Genomic DNA, 25,195 nt, shown 5'->3' with positions numbered 1-25,195 from the left:
GAGGGCAGGAGGTGGCAGCATCGGAGGAGGTGATGGGATACGTGGTTGTTCAATCTCTGTCTTTTGCTTATCTTTCTCTTCTTGCTAGGGGCACTGGTCTAGTGGTTCCTCTTTGTGTGACTTTACAGGGCAATCAAAAAATAAACACATCTTATGTACCTGCGTACATGATAATGAAAGAACGTTGAACCACTCTGGAATGCAGACAGTCAGGCTCTGGAGATTTATCCACTTTCAAAGCCATCAATGTAGGTATAGTTGTTATAGTTCCTGATTTGATGAGTAATGATTAATTTGACAAAGGGACATGTTGCACTAGAATACTTAAAACCATCTGTGGCAATGTACATTTAACATGGAAACCATCTGTGAAAATGTACATTTAACATGGAAAACATCTGTGACAATGTACATTTAACATGGAAACCATCTGTGACAATGTACATTTAACATGGAAACAAGGTGAATCTTTGTGCATGAGTCCAACTACATTGCTCTTGGAGATAGTATTCAAAAATAATACAGATGAACACAAAGAAATTACTTTCTGACTGTACGCAATAAAACTAACCAAGAATCTGCTGCAATGTTGATCATTTTTATTCTGTCAGATTTGGAAAATATTTATATTGAATTCATAAAATACAATGACACGACAAGTGACTGCACAGAAAAGGTTTTCTATTGTGTTTTTGGATTTCTCCTTTTCCTGCTGATTCCTCATTTCACTCCTCTGAACAACCAGGATGGTTAGTTTTCTAACTTTTATGCCAGTTTTTAAGTGTGCTTCTGAAGTTCTTATCAGTGGATTGCATTTGTTCAGGTAATATAACAGGACACATTAGCCTTGCTAAGGCGGAATCAGGAATCATAGATATCAATTTCTGAACTGCTCCTGGAGCTGATGACATGTCTCTGACATTGTGTAGTTGAGGACTGAGAGCCTTTCCACAAAATCCTAGCCACTAAATCAAATGTAATTATGAAAAAAAATGTTGGATTTCTGTGTACGTCAGATATGGTCATTGGCAGCGAATTGTGCATGTTCAAAAAGGCCAGTGAAAGTAATTGGGTTATATAATCCAACATTATCCAGATGGCCATCTATTAGACTAGGCAGGTTGACACTCAAAGGCCATATAGTTAAATGCAATTTCCTTTAATAATGCTTACTGGAATATCTTTGTGAATGCATTGAGATACACCCAAAAGAAATATTCACTTATTTGTGATACAGCTCAAATGCATGAAACCTCAAACAATATTTTCAGATTTTTTTTGATTTGCAGCTCAATAGTGTAGAACACCAAACAGCATTACAATGTTTTGTAATGAGTGAATATGATGGCCAAATGATTTTTACATCATCTAGATATCTGTTCTTTTGATTTCAATGGATAACAACTTTGAATAAAATGAGGTTATTGATGTGCTCAGTGAAAATTACCCTCCATTTCACCTTATCTATTGAATAAAATGAGGTTATTGATGTGCCCAGTGAAAATTACCCTGCATTTCAGACCAATGCAGCCGTTTGGGAACTTGAATGCAAATCCCATGTATGATGCTTTATTCTATGCAGTTATGCGGTATATGTAACCAGAGAACTTGGATAAGCAATGCAGGGTATGTTGCATTGAATGTTATTTGCTAAAATAAAGTCATTTTGTTTCCCGTGCTTGTTTTATTATTCTAATAGTCCACAGTAAATCATAAAGGACAGTTATCTGTCATTAATACTGGCTAGAAGAATAAATGGAATGTGGTCTTTATTTACCATAATCCCTGCCAGGCTTTGAATGAAGTGCAGGACAGATGTATGAATGACAAACATATGGCCAAGTAAATAATTCTATTTTCTGGCACACCATAACACATTTTGCTCTGGAGGTATATACTCATTATGGTGATGTACATGACTTGACAAGATATTGTTAAATATCGCAGGGATGACAATAAGTCCATGGTTTTGTGTCATTATTTGCCACAAGTATGCCTAAGGATACTGAAGGCAAACAAAGGTCAAAACAAGAATACATGTGGCTGATACCTCTCCATATTTTCTCCTTACAGAAGCCATCCTATTGTGAAAGCAGAATTGCAGTTACACTTCTTTCATTCATAACCTAACTCATTACATGACTGAAAGTAAGAACAGATCCAGGCACAGCAGACCGAATGGCCTCATCTATGTTTTCTACCACTTTGAGGAATTTGCAGTGATTTAATACTTAATTGCACCTTTCGGCAATAAGCCTTCGAGCATAGTGTTCAATAAGGTACGCTTTTCAGTTCTGTAAATTCAACAGCCATCTTGAAGAAAATGAAGCAACTCAAGCTATCAGACAGTGCTACACTGCAGCAAAAGTAAATACTGATATCCAGTATCATTCATTCACTGACTCATGTTCATTTTTGTTTATTTAATAGCACTGGAGTGATGCATCCGGGATGTTTGCTGCAACAACATATCTGGATGGTACTGTGTACTGTTGCTGCTCTATGCAGGAAATATCTCTAATATTTATAAAGACAAACATTGGGAGAAGTGGACCAGAGAGGTAGCCTTATCAATAATGACATGCCCACTAAATTTGTCTGATATTCTGACAGTTGACCATGATGCTGTTGCTCAGTTAGTGACTGTTAAGCTCAAGTAAAGCAGAACTAATTCTCTCTGAAAAGGTCATAATTGCCAGATATTGTACTTTCTATTTTAAATACAGTAATACCCCTGGTATCTGGCATCTATGGGGATTAGTAGATGCCAGATAAGTGTATTATCCAGTTGCTTGTGACTTAGTCTTATAATGCCTAAAACACCTGCATTAAGAGTAACAGTTTAAAAGACAAAAATACTGTCCTTGCACTGAAGAAATTTCACTTGCATGAATACATAAACCTTAAAGCATTTTACTTTATTTTCAGTCACATTATTTGAAAACATTTAACCGTTGCTGCATCTGCAAGTTCCTCTCCCTCCACAGAGCTGTCCAAAAGATGAACAATGGCATTTATAGATAATTAACCGCCCTTCCCCCAAGTTTACAGATACAGCCTCTGATAGGACAACTCTAACCAATCAGGGACAAGGAGACACTTTCAGAGAGTCAGCCCAATGGCAGCTCTTCATCCTGAGCAACGTCACTGCTGTTTCACACAACTTTATTCAAACAGCTGTTATGAGCAAAGCATAACCAAAGCACTCCACTGGCTGGTTATTTGCTCCCATCTTCACCAAAGGTTTATGTGTTACTTCGGAGAACATTTACTTATGAATTTTATTATTTTATTTGTAATTATTTTATTTTTAAAAATATGTTCCTCAATTTTTTTTTTGCCTGTTGGGAAACTCTTGATTTAATTTCCGGGTGCAACACCTGTGGTTATCAGTAAGTCACAGTTCCCCCTGATGAAGTGTCGTTGAGCTAAAACAACAGCCATTTTTCTCCTCTCAGATGTTATCTGACCTGTTGAGTAATTCCCGTGATTTCAACTTTTATTTCCCATGTACACTTTCCTCCTGATTTTTAAGTTATAGAGATGGTAGTTAGTAACATGGGCAATTTAGGCAGTGTTAACCTTTGTACATGACTCTCTAAAGTCTAAATTGCCCTCGTTTTTACGGAATACATCTTGTGCCAGCTTTTATACACAAATGGAAACATTGGCAAATATGTGGGTGTGTGGCCAGAAATTTCTATTTCATTGAGTTCAACACTTATTCTGCCATTTCTGAGAGACAAATTAAAGAAAGGTATTTTGTTCCCACGAAATTTAACCTTCTATAAATAATTAACCAAACTGCAATTTAAAACAGGGTTGAATTTTAGAAATTTCTGCTGAAAGTATATCTCTTATTCAGTTCATTTTTAATTCGGATTCTTTTTTCTATGCATTTTCCAGTCCTGGAAAAGTACATTATCCAGCTCAGTTGGCCATTATTTAGAATGAAACTGTCAATGTATAGATTAAGGACATTTTCAGTAACAGAGAGTGAAAGGCATCACTGACATTCTTTCTTTCTCTAATACAGTTGAAGGTTAGTTAGAGCTTGGCTGTATTTTTGGACTGAAAAACACAACATTGCTTGTGGTTCTTAAGATTTATATATTTTTTTAAATTGTGCAGGTCCTTTGTATGGGTCCTTGCACTATTTAATTTTCCTACACCTTATTTTATTATCAATCAGAGAATAAATTGTGCACATCAAAATATAACCTCGGCCCAATGATATCTTTATGTACTTTTGTGGAGGTATTTCACGCAAAGCATCACTTAGTTTCTCAATGGAATTAATTATATTGTTTATAAGACTAAAATCAATATAAATGCTCATGGTATAGTCATAAGTGCTATCACGACTGTTGCAGCAGTAGGGAATCATTAAAACAGCTGAAGCAATGAAACACAAGAATTGGAACAATAAAACTAATTGTCTGCTGTTGTCTTATAACATAATTTTGCAAGCTCTTTCAACAGCTCTGTGCACAACATCGTATGGTACTGAGCAATAGAGTTGCAAGTTCAACTTCTGTTCTCAGCTGAATTATCAGAGTTGTATGGTCCACAATGAAGTTTTTGCTCCTAACTGAGCAAGAGGAAAAGATCATCCAGAATCCCTTTGCAGATCACTCACAACAACAATAACTTGCATTTGGATAATACCCTTACCACAAGAAAACATACCAGAGGCAAAAAAAAAAAACCCAAAATACATTATGCGCTGCAGGGAAACTATTATGTCATTTTAAAACATTGGCATAAAGGTGGGTTTTAAGGGTTGTCTCATGGAGGAATGTGAAGTACAGAGGTTTGGAAGGGAATTCCAGAGCTTAGTGGCAAAACCATGGTTCAAACTGAAGATGAGCAAGAGACTAGAATTAGTCCAGCATTGAACATGAATAAAAACACAGGAAGAATTGCTGAAGGAACTCAACAGGTCAAACAGCACCCATGGATAGAAATGGTCAGTCAATATTTTGGGTTTGGATGTTATCAAGACTCAAAAGGTTGACTGACCATTTCCACCCATGGATGCTATGTGACCTGCTGAGTTCTTCCAGCAATGCTTTGTCTACTGCTGAATAAAAACTGGACTGAATCTGGATGTGCACAGAATACACAGCCTACAAACGGCCATTTCCTAACAGCAGCACGTGTTGAGGCACCTGACAGGGAAGTTTAGAGCAAGTGAGGCTTCCACACTAAAATTACAAGGCCTTGGGAAATGTTGTCTCTGTGTTACTTGGGAGGCTTCTTAAATAACTTAGAGATGCAAGATTTAAATAACAAAAGAGACTTTACTTACTGATGCCTTCCACCATGTCAGGAAATGCCCCACAGTGGTGCAATACAGTTACTACAGAGAGAAGGGTGTATTCTTACACAGTCACAAAATAGTTCACATTATCCTGACTATACAACATACCTCCGCCTTAAGATAAAGAAAAATTGAGTGTTTTTTCCATGGCAACTTAAGTAACTAAACTTATACACTAATTTATTTACACAACTATTTTTAAACAGTTCTTATCAATATTGCACTGACAGCAGTATGTGGCTTCGCCATCTTGTGGATTTGACTGCGACCGTTGGGCTCTGAGTTGCTGGTACGCGTGCAGGTGACGTAGCTTGTTGTGCTGCACCTGACAACTGCTGAGTAGATGTTTCGGTATTAGTGGTTGTGGTCTCCTCACTTGATACCTCACTTGATATTGGTGTCACAGGCTTTGCTAGTATTAAAGTTTTCTGCTTCATCACATTTTGTGTCAGCTGGATGTGAATTCTGTTCCTCCTCAGCTGATTGCCAGAGTCTATCTCAATATGATCTTGATGTCTCAGCTTCTCTGATGACCTTTGCTGGGGTCTATGTTTTCAACATCGTCTCTTGAATATGCTCATGCTGTCCTCTGAAGAGTTCTGGCAATGCTGGTGTCCTTCTTCTTGCACATCAGCCTGTCTTCTTCTGGTTTCCTCCTGGTCTTCTGGAGGGTGTATTTTGCTTGGCAGAGTAGTTTTATATCTCCTACCATTTAGAAGTTCTGCCGCGTAATTCAAGACAGCCCTTAAAGGTGTTGCTCGTAATGATAGAAGAGCTAGGTATACGTCTTCTTTTGTTTCTGACATTTAACTAGCATGCATTTCAGTTTGCCCTTGTCTTTCAATTAACCCATGAACTTTGGGGTAGTATGGGGATGATATGGTGATAACAAACCCATACTCTGCAGCCAACTTTCTGAATTCTTGTGACGTGAACTGTGCTCAGTTGTCACAATGGGGTGGTACACCACCAGCCTACTACAGAGGGTGTGTGTTTAGCACCACCCGCCTCGCCATCCTGTGGTACATCGTGGCCCATGGGGTCATCAGCCCAGATCCATAAATGATGCGCCCATTAATGAGCTACCTCTTCCACCCATGCTAAAGGCCCTCTGCAGGTGCCTTGGCCTATTCTCCTATTACTCGCAGTGGGTCCCTCGCTTCTTGGATAAGGTTCGCCCACTAGCCCAAGCTACAACTTTTCTCCTTCCACCCAAGGCGCAGGCAGCCTTCATGTGCATCAAGCAGGACATCGCGGATGCCATGATACAGGCCGTGGATGAGGACTCCCCCTTCCTGGTGGAGAGCGATGCCTCTGAGGTAGCCCTTGCCGCTACCCTCAACCAAGGGGGGTGCCCCATCGCTTTCTTCTCTAAGACCCTCCACAGCTCTGAGCTAGGGCATTGGGCCATTGAAAAGGAGGCCCAGGTAATTGTGGAAGGAGATTCACATTTCTCACTGACCAGCGGGCCATGGTGTTCATGTTTAACACTACCCATAAGAGCAAGATCAAGAATGACAAGATCCTGCGCTGGAGAGTCGAGCTGGCAACCTACAACTACGACATCCAGTACCGCCCCTCAAAGTTTACCGACTACCCCGATGCCCTCTCTCAGACCTGCACGTCTATGCACGATGACAGGCTGCAGGCACTGCATGAGTCCCTCTGCCATCTGGGTGTCACCAGGTTGTACCACTTCATTAAGTCCCAGAACCTGCCGTATACCATCAGGGACGTCAGGGACATGACCAAGGCCTGCCAGATCTGCGCGGAGTGTAAATCCCATTTTCTTCAGCCCACCCCAGGCCAAGGTCGTAAAGGCCACCCGGCCCTTCGAGCGTCTCGGCATAGATTTCAAAGGGCCCTGCCTTCCACGAACCGAAATATCTACTTCCTCATGGTAGTGGACGAGTACTCACACTTCCCTTTCGCTATCCCTTGCCCAGACAACTCCATGGCCACCGCCATCAGGGCCCTGGAGCAGATCTTCACCATGTTTGGCTACCCCATTTCATCCACAGCAACTGGGGGTCTAGTTTCATGAGTGACGAGCTGCGCTAGTACGTGACGGCAAGGGGCATCGCGACTAGCCACACGACGAGTTATAACCTGAGAGGCAATGGGCAAGTGGAATGCGAAAACAGGGTGGTCTGGAAGGCAGTTCTCCTGGCTCTCAAGTCGAAAGGGTGGGCCGTTGAGTACTGGCAGGATGCCCAGCCTGAGGTGCTCCATGCCATTCGGTCACTGCTCTACATGGCTACCAACGAGACCCCTCATGAACATCTGTTCTCATTCCCCAGAAAGTCGGCGACTGGAATGTCCCTCCCAGCATGGCTCACGTCCCCAGGACCGATGTTCCTGCATAAGCAAGTATTGACACACAAGGCCGAACCCCTGGTCGAGCAGGTCTTCCTCCTACACGCCAACCATAACTATGCCTACGTTAGGTTCAGCAGTGGCAGGGAGGACACCGTCTCAACCAGGGATCTGGCACCAGCAGGAGCACCCCCACTCCATGGCATCCTTCGGCCCAGGATGCCACCGACCAGGAATACATCCCCATCCCCAGGCAGCTATGGGGCGCGCAGGATCTCCTTGACCACCAGGGACCTGCTTCAGCCCTGGGGGACAAACCTGCCCCCCCCACCCATCCAATACGACTCTCACACATCGACCCTGGCCCCTCGGCCACCCCTCCGCGCAGCACCACACCAGTCACATAGACCCCCACTGTCATCCCCCCCACTTCCCCTCTGACCAATGACAAGGAGCCAATCCTACAACAGTCACAGAGACCCCGGCGACTGCCGGATCGTCTCAATCTGTAAATATTGCATTTTGTATAGTGGATGCAATTCCTTGTTACTGCCACCCCACCCCCCCCGGAACAATTTTAAAGAAGGGGATGAATGTGGTGGTACACCACAGGCCTACTGCAAGGGGCAACCTTTGTACCTGCAAGAGTGTACCGCCGGCCTACTGCAGGGGGCAATCTCTGTATCTGCAGGAGTGTAAAGGGACAGGACAACACCTGGGCGGCTGTCAATCAGACGGCCTGAATGGATCAAGCCCCACCCTGTCGGGTGTCAATCACCTTCTGGGATATAAGCCTGTGCCAGCCTCCCGAAGTCTCACTCAGAGTTACTGCAGCTCTAGCCATCCTGGCTCTGTGGAAGTCTTTGTGGATTAAAGCCTGTTGCACAGTCTTTACCTTGTGTGTGTCTGATTCTGGCTAACAGCACAGCACACACATCTTACTTGCTTGAGTATTCCTTGTTCAGCAAATAGCACTCTCATTTCTCAGGTGATAGTTGACATTCCTTTACACAAATGTAAATTTAGAGTAGTAACAGGCTACTATTAAATACCACTCTTCATCTTGGTGAATATGTCTGCTCCCACTGTGTGCCATGGCCTGGCAGGTACTTCTGTGGAAATCATTTCCTCTTTTTGTTGTGTGTTTCTGTTGATCCTTTTGAATCTTCTTCGTCTGGATCTCATAATTAACAGAGATTATTGCAAATCCTGGCAGGTATCCAGACCTAGAATTGCTGGTCTGTCTGCATCTACCACTTAGAAAGTACAGAGGATATTCTTTCCCTTATGGCAGCCATTGATCTTAGCTCTTCCAAGCTAAGATCCACCATAGACCATTAAGGTGACATTTGCTGTTTCCAATGGACTGTCTTTTAGATATCCTTTTATTATGCTATCTTAAAACATCTGGTGGTAGAGTCTGAGTGGAAGGACATTGCTTTGTGATCCAGTATCCAGCTTCACCTTTAGGATAAATATTGTAGGCTTGTTCAGGATTGTCCTCTGTATTTGGATCCTTGTGTGCAACTCACTTCCTTCTTTTATCTCACCCGACATCTCTTGAAGTGAGGAAGTTATCCACAGTTTCATCAACCTCTTGCATTAAGCCTTAAAATTCATAGTGTTTAATTATATAATTAGACCTGGGTTCAAGGTGAGAAGCTAACTTTGCAAGTATCTGCTCTGGATCATTTTTCTCCACCCCTGTAAGCTCCCAGTTATTAAATAAATTAAGGCCTTGCTCCCCTGTCCAGAGAAGTATATAACTGACCCCACTGCTGTTGCATTTTTAAAATAGCTTTTGAATGCTAAATTTCACTTCTGCTGAAACTTTTTAAATAATTCTACAATGTCTTCAGCCTCCCAGTCCATCACTGGGTGAACTGCTGTTGCTCCAGCCATTTTTTTTCAGTAGTTTTTTTCTCTTCTTCCCCTTCATATTTCAATGAGTTACAAACAATTATATGGCTTTATTCCTGTTCTCTTACACCTTTGCCACCATGTTATGTATCTCTGTTACAGAGGAGGCTTCTTAAATAACTTAGAGATGCAAGATTCAAATAACAAGTCTTTTACTCACTGATGCCTTCCACCATCACAGGAAACTGTTCACACACACTATATATACATACACATCTGCCCCACAGTGGTGCACTACAGTTACTACAGTGAGAACGGTGTAGTCTTGCAGTTACAAAATAGTTCACATTAGCCTGACTATATAACAGGAAAGGAGGTGTAATATCACATGAGCATGTTGAATTTATGTCAGTAAAGATTTTAATTTAAAAAATAAATACATTTAGTTCAGAGGTAACAGGCTCTGGGTGGGTCACGTCTCCAGAATGGAGGACCATCGCCTTCCCAAGATCGTGTTCTATGGCGAGCTCTCCACTGGCCACCGTGACAGAGGTGCACCAAAGAAAAGGTACAAGGACTGCCTAAAGAAATCTCTTGGTGCCTGCCACATTGACCACTGCCAGTGGGCTGATCTCGCCTCAAACCGTGCATCTTGGCGCCTCACAGTTCGGCGGGCAGCAACCTCCTTTGAAGAGGACCGCAGAGCCCACCTCACTGACAAAAGGCAAAGGAGGAAAAACCCAACACCCAACCCCAACCCACCAATTTTCCCCTGCAACCGCTGCAACCGTGTCTGTCTGTCCCGCATTGGACTTGTCAGCCACCAACGAGCCTGCAGCTGACGTGGACATTTACCCCCTCCTTAAATCTTCGTCCGCGAAGCCAAGCCAAAGAACAGGCTCTTCCAGTCCAAGAGTCTGTGTGGCCCTGATACACCAATTAATATACAAACCCCATTCCTTTTTTGGAGCATGGGAGGGAACCGGAGCACCGGTAAAACCCCCACAAAGTTGTTTCTCATCCCTATCCTCTGTGGTTCCACTTCCCCACTCCCATTTTCCCACTGGATTCTTCCACATTCTTCTCTCTCTCCCATCCCTTCCCTTCCTTCATTTTCATTGATCCCCTCTTTATGCCATCATTGTCACCTCCTCTACCTTGTCTTCTTTACTCTGGCCTTAAAAAAAAAACTTTGGCTTGAAACATCGACCATTCTTTTATTCCCAGCGAAGCCTGCTCGACCTGCTGATATCTTCCACCAAATTGTGTTTGGCTTCAGGTTCCAGCATCTGCAGTCTCCTGTGTGTCTCCTGCATATAATTCCTGACTTGACAGAGCTTCCCTCAATGGAAGCTAAGAACCTCCATAAAAGCTCCTTTTGCAGAAGATCGAAGAATCACTGTTTCAGATAATTGGCAGTAATTAGGACTGAATTATGGAGGTTTTTTTCACTTGGACCCTAAGGAAGCTGTGCTCCAGCACAGACAGTTGTGAGTGTAGGGTACATTCATGCTGAGATTGGCTAGAATGTTAAACTGAAAGGTAATTAAATAGTTCAGATTAGGCAAGTATAAGAGAGTTGATACAGTAGTTCAAAGTTGATGTTAACAAATAGTGCAACATGTTCAAGGAGCTGCACAGACTTTCTCCAGCATCACTCGTACGTTCTCAGCCATCAACATAGACCCCATTGTGAGCTGTCAAGACGCTGGTCTCTCAGCCTGGGGGGATGGAGTGGGAGGCAGGCATCAGAGATGCTTTTCAATGGAAAGAGCAGTGGATGAGAAGCTGTGATCAAATATGATCAAGTAGAACAGATGGCAGAAAATTAACTGCTGCAATTATTCCTGCTTGCTGTGGGGCACAGGAAACGACCTGTGAAATGAACAGCCTGTTCTGGATCTATGGAAAGTATGAAGAGGCACCAACAATTTTATGCATTGATCTTCAGGTCAGAAAGAGACATTTAAAATCAGGCTCTGGCTACTAGAACAGAACAAAGAACCTGTGTTGTCTTTTGCAGCAAACAAATGTGTTGGAGGAGCTCAGCAGGTCATGCAGTATCCATGGGAAGCTGAAGATATTCAATGTTTTGGGCCTATGTCAGCCTCAGCCCCATAATGTTGGTACCTTTTACTTCCTATGGATATCTCCTGGCCTGCTGAGTTTCTCCAGCACATTTGTATATGGTCCTCAGCCCCAGAATCTGCTGATATTCTTGATAACAGACTTTGTTGTCTTTTGCTTCTTTACACCTCCGTCATGTACCTGTCCAGTCCGTTCACAATGCGTGCCATTGCGGTGATTCTCATCCCTCTTGTTCTGGTCTGATATTGTGTCAACTCCATTCATAGTTTCAACCATATGAGTGGCATATTGCCTGCGTCACCCCATTTCTTAGCAATGGTAGCAGGTGGAATTGAATCAAAAAAAGTTGTGAGGGAATATACTATGGATTATCAAATAATGGCTGGACAAAAACAGTAAACAGCAAAAACCTAGCAGTGTGGTTGTACAGTAAGTAGAACATTGAGGTTCAAGATCATAGTTATCTGCAAATTACAACACAGTGAACAGGGTAGTGAAGAAGATATTTAATTTGCTTGATTTCTCAATTAAAAAAAATTAGACATACAGCATGGTAACACACCATTTCAGCCCACCAGTCTGTGCAGTACAATTTACGTTTTTGAATGGTGGGAGGAAACCAAAGCCCCTGGAGAAAACCCACGGAGACACAGGGAGAATGTACAGACAGCGCGGGACTCAAACCCTGGACTGGTCCTGATCGCTGGCGCTGTTAAAGCATTGTGCTAACTGCTATGACAACTGTGTCACCCTTATCCCTTATCACAGGCAGGGGTATTGAGTATAAAATTTGAAACATTATCTTGCATTTGTACAAGACATTGGTTAGATCCAACTTAGAATATTGTGTGCAGTTCTGGTAATCACATTACAGAAAGGATTTTGTAGAACTAAAAAGAATGAGGAAAAAAATCACCAAAATGTTATCTGGAATGGAGGGCTTTAGTTATAAGGAGCGATTGACATATAATATATGGATTTTCATGAGGCATTTGACAAGATCTCCCATAGTAGGCACATTAAGAAAATCATGAGGCCTGGGATCCAGGGCACTTTGCCTGCTTGGATTTGGAATTGGCTTATTTTGCAGAAGACAGAGAGGGGTAGTAGACGGAATATATTTTGTCTGAAAGTTGGTAAGTAGTGCTGTTCTATGGGGATCTGTTCTGGGACACCTGCTCTTTCTGATTTTGATAAATTACTTGGAAGAAGTACAGGAATGAGTCTGTAAATTTCCAGATGAGACGAAGATTGCAGCTAGTGTCAAAGGTTGCCTCCAGGTAGGTTACAACAGGATATAGGCAGGTTGAAAAGTTAGGCAGATGGAGTTCAATCCATAAAACTGTAAAATGATGCATTTTGGAAGGTCAAACGAAGTCCGAGTATATGGTTAATGTCAGGTTTCTGATCAACATGGAAGGACACAGAGTCCTCAAGGTCCAAGTCCATAGATCCTTCAAGGTTGCTGCACAAGTTGATAGGATAGTTAAGAAGGCAATGTGGTGTGCTGGCCTTCATCAGTTAAGAGGATTGATTTCAAAAGTCATTAGTTAATGTTGCAGCTCTATAAAACTCTGCTTAGATCACACGTAATATTGTGTTCATTTCTGGTTACCTCATTACAGGAATAATGTAAAAGTTTTAGGGAGGGTTCAGAGGAGATTTACCAGTATGTTGCCTGGATTGGAGAATGTGGTTTATGAAACAAGTTTAGCAGATTCACTTTTCCCTTTGGATTGATGAAAGCTGAGAGATGATGTGATAGAGGTATATACACATTTGAGAGGCATAGATAAGGTGGACAGCCAGCACCTTTATATCCCAGGGCAAAACAGGAATTATCAAATAACATCTATTTAAGGTGAGTGTGTTGAAGATGATATTTGTGCTCATACGCCATCATGTTGAAATAACGAGATGACACCTGAAGTTGTCAGCCAGCGAAGAGCATTTATTATAGTGTTATCAGGCTCAATATAGACACACAACATGTGACCTGGTGTCATGACATCTGAAGTACTAACAACCTCATGACATAGCTACATTGAGTAGGTCTGGGCTTCTCAGTAGACCTATGGGTGCTGCTGAGTCACTAAGCCCCATGGCTGTTGCGTCTAGCTGTCACAAGACAGGAGCTGCTAGCTTTGGTTCTGCCCATTCCCTCCAAGCGTACTGTTGCAAATGGAAGAAAGGTTAGAGGAGACATCAGAGGTAAGTTTCTTTACAGCGAGAGTGGTGGATGCCTGGATTGTTTTGCTGGTGTGTACACTAGGAACATTTAAAAGAGTCTTAGATGGGAAATATTATGCAATAAAAATAGGGAGTTATTTGTGTGAGGTAGGGTAAAATTAGATTCTTGTGGAGTAGGTTTATATAGGTTAACATAACATCATATGGGCAGAAGAGCCTGCATTGTGACATAAGTTTTTTGTGTTCTATGTTCCATGTTAAAGACATAAACCAGCATATTATAATGACTGGTTATTTTAATTTACCAATTATTTTAATAATAGGTGTTTCATTTTATGTCCAAATATTATAAAAAGGATTAAAATGATCTGAATATAATATTTTCTCTAGTGAAGAAATTTTGGAATAATAGGGTAAATCTTAAGACTAGAAGGAGAAATGAAACTGAAAATACTTCCCACTGTTACAAACAAACTGACCCCCATTAGTACTATCACAGGAACAGCAATGGAAGATTCGCCAGACAGTGGTAAATTCAAAATAATAGTTTTTATTAAACTATTAATCACATAATAGTTGTCACTGAACTCTAAGCTTAAACTCCAATATGCGCGAATGTAATTGTATAAGTGTTTGTGCATTAAAGTCAGTTTAAACTTGAGTCTGAAAAGTTATTTTTAAGACCCAGTATTTTAAAGTCTTTTTGAACTTGAAGGTCTATTAAATTGTAGTTCAGAAGAGATGATGAATCAAGTTCTTTTAAATTGTTGCTAATGCAGTAATGAAGTGTTTGTTAACACTGATTTAGTCCTTAGACTGTTCAAACTCACAAATATTGTTGAGTTATATCCCGAGGAAGAGAAATCTTCTTCACTCTGACACTGGGGATTTTTGACTCCCTCTTAACTTCTTAAGAGTTCACGACGAAGCTGCCTTCTAATAACAAAAAGAGAGAAGTCAGAAGTGGTGTTACTTACTGTAAAGCCACTTGGAACAGCACCTCCTCCTTCTCCAGAGAATACTGTCAATTCAGTCCTCCTTGTTTCTTCTGCACTTCTGGGCTGTAGATGCCTTTCTTGTGCCTGCCACATTGACCACCGCCAGAGGGCTGATCTCGCCTCAAACCGTGCATCTTGGCGCCTCACAGTTCGGCGGGCACCAACCTCCTTTGAAGAAGACCGCAGAGCCCACCTCACTGACAAAAGACAAAGGAAGAAAAACTCAACACCCAACCCCAACCCACCAATTTTCCCCTGCAACCGCTGCAACCGTGTCTGCCTGTCCCGCATTGGACTTGTCAGCCACAAATGAGCCTGCAGCTGACGTGGATATTACCCCTCCATAAATCTTCGTCCGCGAAGCCAAGCCAAAGAATATACCCTTAGACTCATATGAAATTACATCACCAAAGAGGTTAGTCTTAATTCATAGAAAATGTGATCAGTTATTGGAATTTTAAACAGGTGCCAACCCCAGTTTCTTGTAAACCATGTGATCTTCTTACCTCTGGCTTGTAGGCATCATGACTCTGAAAGATTGCCTCACTTCTGTTTCAAAGGCTGAAGTATATCACTCACATGGCTTTGAGTTTCATTTCTCTTGTTCAAGAGGCCTTAAGTGATTGGGTTTAAAAACAATAAGAACTGCATGAAGGAAGCCGCCTGTTTTTAAACCCATCGCGCCCAGCCTGGATTACAAACAACTGGCTCAGGCATAGAGGAACGATGCAGAGATGCTGGCCTTGTGGACTGTCATCTTGGGCCTCAAACTCAAGGATGTCTGGGTGCCCAGCAGCCTGGACACATTGCTCTGTGACGTCTCAACAGGCACGCCACGCCCGGTGGTCCTACTGCACTGAAAGGCGAAGGTCTTCAATCTGATCCACAACCTCACTCACTCAGCGGTAAAGGCAACCATGCGGATGGTCGCAGAGCAGTTTGTGTGGCATGGGCTGAAGGAGGTGGTGGAACTGACCAGGAACTGTACCAGGTACCAGATCTCCAAGGTCCGCGACACACGTGAACCTCCATCTAGAACTTTGACCCGGCGGTTCGCAGATTCCAACACATCCACATTGATGTCATCGGACCCTTGCCGGTGTCCAAGGAGGCTCGTTACCTTCTTACGGTGGTGGATCGGGCCACAAGGTGGCCAGAGGCCATCCAGATTAAGGAAGACTCCGTGGAGATGTGCGCTGGGACCCTGGTCAGCCAATGGATCACCAGTTTCAGAGTCCCAGCGCACATCACCAGTGACGGAGGTGTGCAGTTCATGTCTGCCCTTTGCACTCAGATGGCAAAGCTCCTGGGGGTCAAGCTCCACCACACCACAGCATACCACCCGCAGTCCAACGGGTTGGTGGAGAGGTTCCACAGGCACCTGAAGGCATCGCTTATGGCCAGGCTCTCTGGACCAGACTGGGCGGACAAACTACCCTGGGTCCTCCTCGGGATTAGGATGGCACCCAAGGAGGACCTGCAGGCTTCAGCAGCGGAGATGGTCTATGGCGCACTGCTTTCCCTGGTGGGTGAGTTTTCGGTCCAGACCCTCACCATGGCCACCAACAAAAACCTGCTGGTGGACCTACACAGGCAACTGGCCTCCCTAGCTCCCCCACCCCCGGCATGCCATGGCACCCGGACATTTCATCTCCCCAAAGAGCTCGTCAGCCCAGTTCGTTTTCGTGCAGAGGGGACCACACCGCTACAGTGACCGTATGAGGGCCCATACAAAGATTTGCACCGGTCCAGCGGAACCTTCACCCTGGATGTTGGGGGGAGAGAGGAACTTTTTACGGTGGACTGCCTGAAGGAGGCCCATCTGGACTTATCATAGCCGGTGCAGTGGGCTGCGTTCAAGCGCCGGGACTGGCTGCCAAGGCGACAGGATGCATAGCCAGTTCTGGGGGGGTTTGTGTGACGGCGCACATCCTCATGGCGAACCAGCCCCGCTTGTATCGCCACATGGTGGGGCAGCCATGAGGAAATGGCGTCACCAGAGGTTTCTCTCTGACTCCAGCCTCCCTTCCAGCGCGCACCCTGGGCAGTGATTATGATGTCACAATACACCAGGTGACTGAGCTCATGCTGCCCTTAAACGACCCTCATCGTGGTGGCTGTGTTTATTTCATTGCTCACACCGCCACACTATATCCTTTTGTAACCTACGACAACCTTCAGCACTATACACAACTCCTCCAGCCTTCATATCATCCACAAATATACTGTATCCTTCTGCTTCTTCATCTAGATCACTTATAGAAATAACAAAGAGCAGGGGTCCAAGAAATCCACTAGTCATTGACCTCCAGGCAGAATACTTTCCATCCACTACTACACTTTGCTTTCTACATACAAACCAAATTTTAATCCACCCAGCCAAGGCTCCATGGATCCCAGGCCTCACGACTTTCTGAAAAAGTCTCTCATGGGGGGAAGGGTATTGTCAAATGCCTTACTAAAATCCATATACGCCACATCTACCACCCTACCCTGATCAATTTCATTTGTTACCTCCTCGAAAAACTCAACTATGTTACTGAGGCACAACCTTCCCTTCACAAATCCATGCTGAGTATATTTGAGGAGATTGTACTTCTCCAAATGCTCATAGATCCTATCAATAAAAATCCTCTCCAATAGTTTGCAGACCACTGACATAAGACTCACTGGTCTACAATTCTCACGATTCTCCCTATTGCTATTTTTAAACAAGTGGACCATATTTATCATTCTTCAATCCTCCACCACCTCTCCTATAGCCAAGGAGGACTCTAAGATCAAAGCCAATGTCCCAGCTATCTCTTCCCTCCCTTCCCACAACAACCTAGGTATGGGCACTGATCAATCGTAATGTTTTTAAGAAGATCCAACACTTCCTTAATCTCAATATTGTCCAGCACACAAGCCTGTTCCAACCTCACCTTGATCTTGTGAATACTGAAGCAATGTATTCATTTAGGACCTCCCCAACCTCCTCCACCTCCAGGCACATGTTGCCTCCTTTATCCTTAAACTGTCCAACCTTCATTCTCATTTCTTCCATTCCTCACATATACATAGAGCACCTTGGGGGTTCTCCTTAATCCTACTTACCATGGCCTTCCCGTGCCCCTTTTGAGCTCTCCCAAGTTATTTCTTAAGTTCCTTCCTGGCTAAGATAATTCTCATGAGCCCTTCCTGTTTCCTGCTTTCTAAATCTAATGTATGCTTCCTTCATCATCTTAACAAGCTGCCTCACCTATTTTGTCAACCACAATTCCCTTTTCCTACCCTCTTTTCCCAGTGGGACAAACCTACCCTGAACTCAACGTGTGGCCCTTCAACTTCCTCCACATTAGTTCTGTTCTTTCTCCCTTGAACATCTGTTCCCAGTTTACTCTCACTACTTTCTGCCTCATCCCATTGTAATGAGCTCTTCTCCAATTAAACACTATCCCATTTTGTCTGCTTTTAAATGCCAGTTCAACTGGAATTTTCAAGAATGCCTGTGGTATATTGTTATTGGGTATCCAGAGATATGGTTCAGAAGTGAATAAATGGAATTAAAATAAGGATCAGCTTTTATCTAACTGTATGGCAGAGCAGCCCTGATGATTCAATTGGCCTATCCTGGTTCCTGTCTCAGTTGATATCATTTAAGAAGTAAGTTGGTCGGGGGGCATGGCAAGATGGCGTAGAGTCTAGATGTGGGATCTCGACCTCTCTGGCCGGACTTTTAAGTACCCGTTTTTAACCCTTTGTTTTCAAGTTTAAACTTTTAAAATTTTAGTTTAAAGTATTAAGGAATGGCTATGCCATTAATGGTAAGAAGATTAAACCTCAAGTGCAGAAGAAATTACATTTTCGAAGTGTTGAAGATTTGGGGCCTAAACAACTTGCTATAGCTTCAGGTTTAACTTCCTTAGTGCCCAAACCACAAAGACTGCCTGTGGGAGCTGAAAAAAAAAGTCTACTACTCACCAAGTGAAGGATAGCGCTGGAATTACCCGTTCTCTGGAGGAAGGTGCGTGTTCCCAAGAAGTGGATCCCGATTCTGGCAGCCTGCCGATTTTAACAGAGGGAGCATGCAGGAAGATGACTCCATTGTCTGAAATACTTCAGGCACCACTCCAACCTGAAGATTTCGATCTCATCTGTGATTTTCTGGAAAAACAACAAGCTGCGGGGGGAGCCTGGCGTCGACTCCCTGAGGAAGTCGGGGTGCCGACGCTGGGAGCCCAGACCCGCAGTAAAACCATTAAAATGCCTTTTGTTGCATTGCAGCAGGAGCTGCAGTTACCTGGTTCTGCCACTACGTTAGAGAAAGCAGGGCTGAGTTAGAAAGGAAAATAGACTATTTGGAGAATCAAAGTAGAAGGAATAATGTGAAAATCGTTGGTTTGCCAGAAGGTATGGAAGGACAAGATCCTCTTCATTTTTTTAAAGACTGGATCCCACAAGTACTATGGCAAGAATTTTTTTCTGAAGGCTTGGTACTGGAAAGAGCTCATAGAGCTTTAAGGAGAACACCTTTACCTGGTCAGCCACCGAGACCTGTAATAATTCGATGTTTGAATTATTTGGATAGAGAAGCAATACTTCGACTAGCAGTGCAAAATGCGAGAAAATGACAAACTCCATTATTGATTCAGAATAGCAGAGTTTTTTAATATCCTGATTTGAGTCAAGAGGTCATTCAATGTCGACATTGATTTAATCCAGTTAAAGAAGTTTTGTGGCGTAAAGGTTATAAGTCTACTTTTCGCTATCCGGCAGTGCTGAAGGTGTTTCATGGAGACTATCAACCTCGGTTTTTTGAGAATGATCGTGAAGCAATGATTTTGCTGGTTCATTGCCAGATATAAGAGGACAAAAATGCAGTCCACCATTGTCTCCTAAAGAAAAATCTGGTTGTTCTGGAAACGGAAGAAATGGCAGAAATGGGAAAAACGGGAATGGAAAGAGTCCAACTTCTTTTGAAATGGGATCTCCGAGTTTGGAACCTTTTGGATGAATAGAAGAATCTTCTTATTCTTATTTTACTTTTTATGTTATGATACTTTGAGATTATTTTTTGTTCGGCTGGGGAGGGAGAGATTTGTTCTAGGTTCTATTAGTCATCAGCCACTGGTGGGTGATCCACATCCAAATTTTGTTTAGGGATTACTACCTTTAAGTAGTTTTTTTTGGGGGGAGGGGGGTTTGTTAATTCTTTTTTTAATTTTTATTTTATCTAGCTTTTAATTTGTGATTTTTCTTCTCCTATTGGAGGGCCTATATACGTTGATTTGCATTTTCATATAAAGATATTATTGGTCTTTAGTAATATTAGTAGTTATGTCAAAGTTGAGGTTTGCTACTTTTAATGTTCAAGGTTAAAACAGTCCGATTAAGTGTAAAGATGAGGGACAGCTATGGTATTGATAAGAACTCTTTGTTTCTTTATTATTAAATTCGATCTTTGGTAAAACATGTGTTTGGTAGAGATATGATTTTACTTGAAATGACTTTTCTTATGAAGGTACCAGAGTAGGGTGATATTTCATTTATGTATTAAATATTACAGGATGGTATGGATAAAAAGGGTTGGGATAAATCCAAAGGTAAATGGGAAGTGGATATTGGTTTTATTTTTTCCAAAGATGATTGGTTAGATATTTGTTATGATAGTGTAATTAGACTGATAAATGCACACTATGCAATGATTAATTATATTTTTTTATATTAATTATACTTAACACCTGAAAAACTAAAAAAGTATGGTTTTCGTGAATCAGATTTGTGTTTTAGATGTGGTAATTCTGTTGGAACTTTTTTTCATGCTGTCTGGTCCTGTGTGTATCTATATATATATATATATATATATATATAATCTTTTTGGAAGAAAATTCAATTGTTTTTAGAATACCTGTATAAGATTTAAAATATCTTTATTGGGCAGTTTGTAACCTCTGAAAGGTTTGGGATTAGATAAATTTCAACTTGTTTTTGTATATTTAGCATTATTTGTAGCGAAAAAATGTATTGCTAGTACGTGAAAAGATACAAATATGATTGATATTAATAGATGGCATAATGAGATGAAATATTGTTTAATAATGGAAAAAATTACATATGTTTCACGTGATAACTATAGTTTTTTTATTAGTAAGTGGTTGTTATATTCAGAATATTTACATTTTGATTTACGTTGATTAGATCTTAATATGTATGTTTAATTTTTATCTTAATACTTTTTTTTCATTTCTTTATGGCTCTCCATAGGAGAGCTGGCTGAAGGGGGGGGGGGCGGTTCTTTTCTTTAATTTTCCTTTTTTTTTCTATAAAATATAACGTTCATGTTTCTGATTCATTGTTGTATATGTTATTTATTTTGAACAAATAAATAAAGTTTAAAAAATAAGAAGTAAGTTGGTCTTCTGTCCCTTTTGCCTCTCCACCAGTCATGGATCTTTCTCTGGTGGGCACAATAGCCTTGGTTTATTCAGCAAATAGTGACAGCAAGATTTCCAGATAGGAAAACTCCCTGGGCTATGATGTGAATGCTTCCCACTTGATGTACTTCAAGGGAAAATGAGATTCATGAGGCTATATTTTGGATTCCTGGATGAGAGGATTGATCTACCTTGAGCAGCAAAATAAAGTGAATTCTTTAAGTTTAAGAGAATGAGGAGCAATGATATAAGATCCTTGGGGGCTTGACTGAGCAGATGATGAGATGGTTCCACTGGTGGGAGAATATCAAATGAAGAGCATATCTACAAGATTAGAGGGCAGTCATTTAAAACTGAGGTGGGTAGGCACTTATTTCTTCCCACTGGAAGTGGTGAATCCTTGGAAATTCCTACCCCAGAGTGTTATGAAGGCTTGATGATTTGATCCATTTAAAGATAGAAAGATCAAAGAATTGAGGGCTTTGGGGAACTGTCACAGGAGGAACTGAGGCCTTGGGCAGATCAATCATGGTTACAATGAATGATATAGATCAGGGTTGAGAGGCTGAATGGCCTCCATCTGCTGCTATTTTCTTATGTAATCTTATTGAGGAAAAACTACAATTCATGTCAAAATCTTGTGCTCAGTATGACCAAGGTGCTTTTTGCAAGTATGGACAATGGCATGAAAAATTGATCATCAAATTCCAGTTAATTTTGAAATCTTAAGCATAAAGCACAGTCAATTGATACTGTACCACGTACAAAGATAGTACAGAAGGAAAATATTAGTTAGTGGCATCCACAAGTATATATTGTGCAAGTAATCCGAGCAAAGATAAAAGATGGCAGAGCAAATAAAGAACATTCAACTATTCCTATCTCTTTTCCCTGTGCTGCCAGATTCAGTTACATCAGAGTACTCTAATTGGTACAAGCACTTCAAGGCCCCCTGCATGAGTTGTCAACATATGCCAAATTTGTCTTTGAATGGGAAGGATTGGCCCATCAGGTCTCCTACCACAGTATTTATGACATGTATTTTGTTCAATGGCCTCAGAGGAATGTGTGGTGATAGATCAGGCAGCAAACTCACAGCAAAGGGATTATTGCTACAGGCTTTTCTTAAAATTTCCATCTGGGCTTTCTCTTTTTGCCTGGGGATTACAAACTTGTTTCTCTCAGCAAATTTGACATTTCTGTACAGACTTCAGTAATAGAAAAAAGCTTCTGGCGGCAACATAATTTTTTTCCAAAGTGGTCAGAATTTGTCAAGGGATGGGTTTTCAGGGTTAGAAGGTACACAAACTGTTCCCACTCTCAAGATTCAATGTGATATCTGATGTGAAAAGATAATAGGACTTGGATCATCTGAAAAAATCTACTGAAAAGCGATCGGATGTCTGCAATTACAAAATCCAATTCAACAGGGATTAATATATGTACATTGTTGAATGGTCAAAAACTAATACTGTGCTTTAAAATTTACTTTCTGGTACAGAGTTAATTGCGCGTCCTATTAGTAGTAAATGAACCTACCTTCCATTGACTCCATCTTCATATCTCACTACCCTGAAAAAGGATGGAAGATATCAAAAAACAAATTCCACCCTTGTCATGCTGTCTTCTCTCTCTCCGCTCAAGAGCTTGAAAAGAAGCACCTCTAGATTTAAGGACATTTTTGCTCCTGTTGTTATCTAAAACCATCATAGTCCATTGGCAAGCTTAAGTTTGGTGAATGGTTAATGTTATTTGGTCCCTGCTGAGAGCAAACACCCAGCCTGATACATTACATAAGAAACAGTTAAGTACAGACAAGTCCAGTTTATTGTCATCTGATTGCACAAGTACAACCCAACAGAAAAACGTTCTCCAGTCCTTGGTGTAGACACACAACCAGACATAACACACATGCAGACTTATGTGGAACAAGTCTTCATATATACAAATAAATAAACATTGTTTCATGAATATGAGAGTCTCTGATGTTTAGTGTGAGTAGTTTCTCTGATTGTTCACCATTCTCACTGCCAAATGAAAGAAGGTGTCCCTCAGCCTGGTGGTGCTGGCTCTGATACCCTTGTATTTCTTTTCCAATGGGAGCAATTGAAAGATGCTGCATGCAGGGTGGAAGAGGACTTCAATTATTTTGTGTACCCTCTTCAGAAAACGATCCTGGTAGATCACGTCGATATGGGGAAGGGAGACTCCAATGATCCTCTCTCCTACTCTTACGGTCCGGTTATTGACCTCAGATCCATTTCTTTGCAGCAACTGTACCACACTGTGATGCAGCAAGCCAGGATATTCTCAATAGAGCTTCTATAGAAGGTTGACATCATGGTGGCTGGTAGCCTTGCCCGCTTCAGTCTTCTCAGGAAGACTGTTGCACCTTTCTGACAAGTGAAGAGATGTTGTGTGTCCATGATAGGTCACTAGTTAAATGAATTCCAAGGAACTTGTCACGCTCCACTACAGAGTTGTTGATGTATGATAGAGGGTGGTAATTCCTTGTCCTCCTGAAGTCCATGATAATCTCCTTCATCTTGTCCACGTTGTGACTCAGGTTGTTACTCTCACACCATTTCGTGAGATTTTCCACCTCTTCTCTGTAGTGTGACTCATTATTGTTGCTGGTAAGTCCAACTACTGTCAACATTGGAGCTGGATATAGCAATGCCGTCATAGGTCAGTAGCGTGAACAGAAGTAGGTTGAGATGACAGCCCTGAGGTGCACCAGTGCTCAAGCATGATGGTGTTCGACGTTCTGCTACCGAGCCGGATAGGCTGTGATTCTTCCGTTAGAAGTCCAAAATCCAGTTGTAGAGAGGGGTGTTAGTCCCAGCAAGGACAGCTTCTCCACCAGCCTCTGGGAAATGATCATATTAAACACCAAGCTGAAGTCAATGAACATGGCAATATGAGGTGTCGTTCTCCAAGTAGGTCAAGACAGAGTGAAGGGACAAGGCTATAGCATCATCTGTGGAACAATTTCTTCTATAGGTGAATTAAAATGGGTCCAGTGTCTCTGGGAGGTGTGCTTTGATGTGTTCCATCATGTGACACTTGAAGTATTTCATAATGGTGGGTATCAGTGCCACAGAGCACTTATCATTGAGGCCTGTTCTTGTCACCTTCTTAGGTACTGGGATAATGGTGGCTGTTTTGAACCCTGGGAGATCGATGGACTGCTGCAAGTGAGGTGAAGAAGATGTCCGTGAAGTCCTCCATCAATTGTTCTGCCCATTCTTTCAGTACCTGACCAAGTATGTTGTCCATGGGGAATTAACTTTTTTTTCTTCAGTTTCCATACAGTAGAAAAGAAGACTTAGCAACCTAAAACCATTATTTAGCACACAAATGTCTGTATTTAAAACAATTAGGCTACAATAGATCCACAGTATCTCATGTTTCTTTGCTATTGGCTTTTAACAGTGAATGCCACTTTATGTGGGTTCACCTTGGAAATGGGAGTCAGCCATCTGCTCCACCATTTAATAAGATCATGGCTGATCTTGTCGTTCTTCTCCACCTATTCTAAAAAAAATCTATCTAACTGTGTCTTAAGTATATTTAATGAGGTAGCCTCTACTCCTTCCTTGGGCAGAGAATACCATAGATACACTATTCTCTGTCCTAAATCTACTCACCCAAATCTTGAGGGTATGTCACTTAGTTTTAGTCTCACTTACAGTGGATCCAACTTTCCTTTCTCCAACTTACTCATCTCTTTCATAATTTAATGATTCTGTATTTCCTCTGATGGTTCTCAATTCCAGTAAATATAATGAGGTGATTTGATCTCTCCTCAGAGGCTAACATTTTTATCTTTGGAATTAACCTGTAAACCTTCTCCATTCTGCCTGAAAAGCCATGTTATCTTCAGACGGGTTACAGCTGATTTAAAACATGAAACACCAAAGGCAACCAATTATAGGCTTAGCCTGATTCCAACCAGGTACAATACATGTTGAGGTATTTGAAGACAGCTGTACAATTTGAGT

The sequence above is a fragment of the Narcine bancroftii genome, chromosome 2, assembly GCF_036971445.1.
Source record: "Narcine bancroftii isolate sNarBan1 chromosome 2, sNarBan1.hap1, whole genome shotgun sequence".
Taxonomy (NCBI): domain Eukaryota; kingdom Metazoa; phylum Chordata; class Chondrichthyes; order Torpediniformes; family Narcinidae; genus Narcine; species Narcine bancroftii.
Note: the sequence above shows the minus strand (reverse complement) of the source record.